We start from the raw sequence: 6,037 nt of genomic DNA on the forward strand, positions 1-6,037 counted from the left end.
TCTTTGTAAGGGTGTGACGCCGGATGCGATATTCTGCGTAGTTATGTGGCGTCTGCTGCGTGTTTTCGTCTTATTCCGCTCTTGCTCATCTGAAATCTACAAAACTCGAAAACAACTGTGGAGCGAGGTTAGTGATACAAATATGTGAGTAAGATAAGTAGTTTTCCTTTATTATTGAGTATAATTGACGGGTGAAAATGGCACTTAAGCACTGTCAACAGAGATCACCTGATCCATGATGAAGGAGGACAACTTTTCTCGAATGGGGTGCAAATCATCATCGTTGAGGGGGGTTGTCAGCACTTCGAACTCCTGCATTGGAAGCACAAATTCAGCAAGGAATTAGCAACTTGCAGAGATAAAATAGCCATCATAGAGTATATATATTTGACTACCATTAAGCCTCTCAAAGCAAAAAATAAAAAGGAGCAATCCAAACTGATGCAACCCTCTAACTATTTGCTCAAAAAGCAGCAGAATTTCAAAAAAAAAACTAATTTCCAACAGGCCAACATAATACAACTATCATGCCAGTCATGCCATTTTTAAGAATAACCATCCATATTTCAGTTTTAAGTCATGGAGAAAAGGAGCCATCACTTGGGAGATATACCTCAGGGTCCTTGGTCATACTTAGTAATTCCATTGCTTTGACCATGTGATGGACAACATAAAAACCACATGTGTTGCCGGGAGGTTGCTGGTGGCACTGCAAAAAAGCAATAAATAGACCAAATAAAAATAGTGAGAAGAAAGAAACTACACATCTTCATTACTAGCTTTCATAGCAATGTATACCATACCAGGAACTTTGTGACATGTTCCAAGCTCCGGCTGCAGTCCATCTTCTTCAGTGTGAAGTATGAAAGAAAAGCCCTACAAGAACACAGTCACACAACCATGGAACATTTTGTTAGGATATAGAGATTATTTTGGGAATTAGTTGAAGGTTATGGAAGAACTCACTCATTAATGACCTCTTTAAGCACACTGTAATCCCGCGCCTTGGACCTTTGAGAATCAAAGTACAAAACCTTGTTCCACTTTGGAATGATTACTACTAGAATCTAGTGGCCACCTGTGTTATGTGCAAACATTATAATTTTTTTTCTAGCAAATTTGGGCAAGGCCTTTCCCAAATACTCCACCACATAAGATCGGTCTTGATCCATGGTACTCATGCTCATCATCTCCGGATCGAGGAAGCCCACGGGCACAGACTTTTCCCTTGTTTCCACAATCATGTTCCTAGTTAAGAAAAAATTAGTGCCTAGACAACAAATGAACAAATGAACTAAAAATTTGTGAGAATCAGATTAGAGTAACTTACAGCTTGAAGATACGGAGTAAAGACACATCCAGCCCATCGATATTGAAGAGGTCATATAAGTCATTGAAACACAAAAGAAAATACTTGTTGCTATCTTGTCGCTAAAAATGGTTACGCTTGTACTGGACCACTACATCTATCTGTTTTGCTACACAACCTTTCATGTAGTACTTATGGAGTGCATTGGTTGTAGGTCCAGCGCTCTCAAGTTGAGCAGCTGTCAACATTGGCTGTCCATATTTGTAATGTGGGTTGGCCTTAGTCCATGCCTATGCTATTCCTTTCTGCTTAGGCTGCTTCTTATTCTCAGTCATTTTCTTTTTCTCTGCCCTAGTGTTGGCAGCAACCTTCTTTTCTCCACTAGCTGCATTTACTGCTGCACTCTTGGCTGCAGCAGTGTTGGGAGCACTCTTGGTAGCCTCTTTCTTGTCTGCAGTAGCTGCATTTTCTGCTGCACCCTTGGCAGCAGCAGTGTTGGGAGCACTATTGGTAGCAACATTCTTTGGTTCGGCTTTAGCTGTGTCAGTCTTGGGAGCATTATTGGTTGCAGTAGTGACTAGAGCAGTCTTGGGAGCACCAGCAGATTCATCAGTTTCCTTTGATGGCATAATGGTCTTGGCTGCATCTGATGCCCTCCTCTTGTTTCCCTTTGCCACAGTTTGTGAAGAAATCTGCTTTGACCTTAGCACAATATCACGCCGTCGCCACTGTATCCTTTAGAAGACAGCTTCTCCAATAGTTGAGATCTCATCATTAGGAGGGAATGGAAGCACAATATCAGGCCACTTGGCTACAAACTCGACTTTGACCACTGCACATTCTGCATTAATCGGAACTGTATGTAGCTCAAGTTGTCTTGGATAAACCATACCCCATGCAACCTCAGATCGGTGACCACCAACAATATGCATTAGGGCACATGGTGTGGGATCACTCAAGCCATTTATAGTATCATGATCTGTATCCATCTGGTCTGGAATTTCATCTTCATGTTCATTTCCATTTCCATCTCCATCTTCCTGGTCTGAAGGACCACCATTGTGCTGTTTAGCAGCCTCAGAGGCTGACGCACAGCTCCTCCTCCATCCGAGTGCGGGGCTTGTGTTCCTAGAAAGTGGCACAATCTGCATACCCTGTGCTACAAGCATGGAGAGGATGTCCTTGGTCAGCTCAGCCTTGAGTTCTTCCATCATTGTCTCCTTCATTGCCAATAAGTCTGCTGAGCTGATCTTTCTTCTCTTCCTGTACATATCCAAGTGCTCAGGCCATGCTTCCTTCCAGCCAGTGTAGCTGGACACACCCCGCATGCGTCCAGGTTGCTCGGGCCCCAAGCATTGAGTAAGCACATCATTCTCCCTGATCCATGTGAGACATGAAGATTCCGCATTTGCTTGCTTCTCTTTGATTTCTTCTGAAAGTCTCCTAGTTGCATCTATCTTCCACTCAATAGTAGCAACACCTTTTGATATCACCAGCTTACTCCTTGCTCGCAGCCAATTCCGTGTCCGACCTTCAGGGTACTCCTCATATGGGTTGGGGATCCCTAGAGTAGCCAATTTTGCGTCCTCTTCATCCCATTGTGCTTGCATCCCTTCATAACTGTACGGACCCATGCAGTGCTCGTGCTTGTACAGTTCTCGAAGAAACTTGTATCTTTCACTCTCTTTTTTGGCTTCTTCAGTTTTTGTGAACTGGACAAACTCTTTCCAGTCTTTCGGTTCGATATATGGGTCCTTCTGATATGGAGTTAGTCCTTTCTTGATAAATTGTGCCTTAAGCTTGCTTTTGTGGGTTCTCCATGCCTTGGCTGTTGACTTCATGACCTACCTAAACCCAAATGGTTTCATCTCAGGCGGGAACTCCAAAAAAGGCTGCACATATTTATCAAACAAAAACCACTTCTATTTGTCACTTAGGGATTTGAAACCTGGCATAACTAGAGATAGCCTCTGTCTTGCAATGAGACTAGCCAGCATCCGTAACCTCAACTTCGGGTTCCTTTCTGTTGGCATCCCCCCTCGATCAATCATAGTTACTATAATCATGTCCTTTGGCCACTTTGTTGATGTCCTAGCTCTCTTCTGTTGACCCCCAGACCCATCACCCAGCAAATCTTCTTTATTGTTGTTGCAAACATCATATTCCTCCTCTGTTTCAGCACCGTCTTCGCCAGAATTTGCCCATTCTTCGGATGAGGCCTGTTAATTACATCCAGGAAATCAAATTAGACTAGCAACATAATATTAAGAAACTTTAGTAACTTATGCAGATTTGGAGCAGCAACATACTATTTTGACAAGTAGAGATTTGCAGATTCACCGGTCGATGCAGATATTGTCAACTTCAACAACAACAAAACACACATAGAATGTGTAAATGCAAGATGACCAAGAATTATGAGTGCCACAGCCAAAAAAAACTATGAAGTCTACTAATCAAGCTAGGGTGCAAACAGTGGTAGGTGCTGAGGTTGCATGCATCGAGGGGGCCACCAAACCGGGATTACGGGGTATCCAAAGTGCAATGAATACCACAAGCCTACTCTGTTGGATTTTCGTCAGCCCCAAATAAAGACTTATGCATTCAGCACCCACCACATAATAAAGTAAATGAACTTGAACAGACTTGTGCAATTTTTTGTGATCATGTGACAAACCACTATATTGTGATCATGTGACAAACCAAATAGACACCACAAGCATACTGAATATGTGGAATGCTAATCACAAATTCTGAGTTCATAAGCAAATAAATGCCCTAAAAAAGTTCATATGCAAATAGAAGCTAAGGTATTCTCAGTTCATCCAACTAGAAGCTAGTCACTAGTGTTCTCAGAATCCCAACAACAAGAGACTAAACCCTAGACTAGTGGCCTAACCAACAGCATGAATTTCATGCCCTAATCATCAGCAAGAGACTGAACCATAGACTAGTGGCCTAACCAACAGCAAGAATTTCATGCCCTAACCAACAGCAAGAGACTAAACCCTAGACTACTGGCCTAACCAACAGCAAGAGACTACTGCCTAATCATCAGTGTAAACCCTAGACTACTGGCATAACCCTAGATACTTGGCCTAACTCTAGACCAGCAGAGGGAGAAGGGACGATGGTGCCACTGACCTTTATCTGGATCTTGGTGGCCGGCTCCTTAATGCCACCGCCATGGACACCGCGAGGATAGCTTCAGCCATGGAGCTTGGCCATGGACCTCCACTCCGCACGAGCGCCTTCGGCCGCCCACGAGTTGCCCTGCGGCGGTGGAGCGGTGCTTGGATCTTGGACGCCTGCGCCTGCTTGGATCTTGCACTCCGACCGGATCTTGGACGCCTGCGCCTACGCGGCGGGAGGGGAGGATGAGTGGGTCGTGCTCGATCTTGGACGCCTGCGCCGGATCTGGTGGGCGGCCGGGCGGAGAAGCGCGAGGCCGGGCGGAGGGGAGGAGAGGGTGTAAGGAAAATGGCCCCTTTTAGGGAAATGACCTCTCATGCCATGGTTGCCATATTTCCTCAATATGTGTTTTGGTGATTTGATGACAACCCAACACTTGGACTAATGTGTGTGTTAAAGACGATTATATACAACCCTTAGGTCTAAGGGATGAAAACATGAAGAAAAAGTTGAAGAAACCGACGAAGACTCAATGCAAGAAGCCATCAAGAGATAAACATAAACATTTCTATACACCGGTTAAACCGACGGTAAAGAAAATACATATGTCGGTGCATTGGCAGATGAAGACCAAAGGATTGGCTATAGGTTGCAAGTCTTTTGGTGTAAGTAGATAGTAGCATAGATAAACCTTAGTCATAACTAGCATGTGTAGGACGTGTTAGGTTTATCTTATGCAAGTAGATTGAACCCTAGGTTAGAAAGCGAATTAGCGACCCTATTCACCCCCTCCCCGTCTAGGGTCGGACACCCCGGTGATCCTTACAATTGGTATCAGAGCTTGATCTCACACCTCTTACGAGGATTAGCCAATTCTATTGGTAAATTTGTGAGAAAGCTCGTAGGAGACCCATCGACTTCACCGTCGAGTGAGTATCATGTCCGTGGAAGGGATGAGTACCGATAGGGCTCCATTTTTCGATGGCACGGGTTTTCCACGATGGAAAGTGCTTATGCAAGCACACCTTCAAGCCCGGGGGCTTGATGTTTGGTGTGTCACCGAGGTTGGCAAGAAAAATGAGACTAAGGCCGAGCGACAATATGATGCCATTGCTAAATCAATTCTATTATCCGCTTTATGTGATAGTGTGTTTAATCATGTTTATGCTTGTGAAGATGCTCATAAGCTATGGACACAAATCGTCGAGAATCATGAGGGCACAAAGGATGTTGCCAATCAAAAATATCATATTCTCGGTGAGGAGCTTAGTAGCTTTAAACAACTTCCAAATGAAAATGCTCATGACATGTACTCATGATTAAATATTCTTGTCAATGAAATTAATGCCTTTGGTCTCAATCAAGTTGAGGATTGGGAGATTAACCGAAAGATCCTCTGAAGTCTTCGCAAGCCCGACTATGACATCATCAACTCACTCTTGCAAAAAGAAGACTTGGTCAAGCTTACACCCAACCAAGTCATCAATCAAATCATTGCCCATGAGTATAGTATGGGAATGACAAAGAAGGAGCAAGAGTCCACCTCTTCTTCAAGCCGCAAAAGTCTTGCCGCCAAGCATTCATGCAAATATCAAC

This window comes from Panicum virgatum, chromosome 6K, assembly GCF_016808335.1.
Source record: "Panicum virgatum strain AP13 chromosome 6K, P.virgatum_v5, whole genome shotgun sequence".
Lineage (NCBI taxonomy): Eukaryota > Viridiplantae > Streptophyta > Magnoliopsida > Poales > Poaceae > Panicum > Panicum virgatum.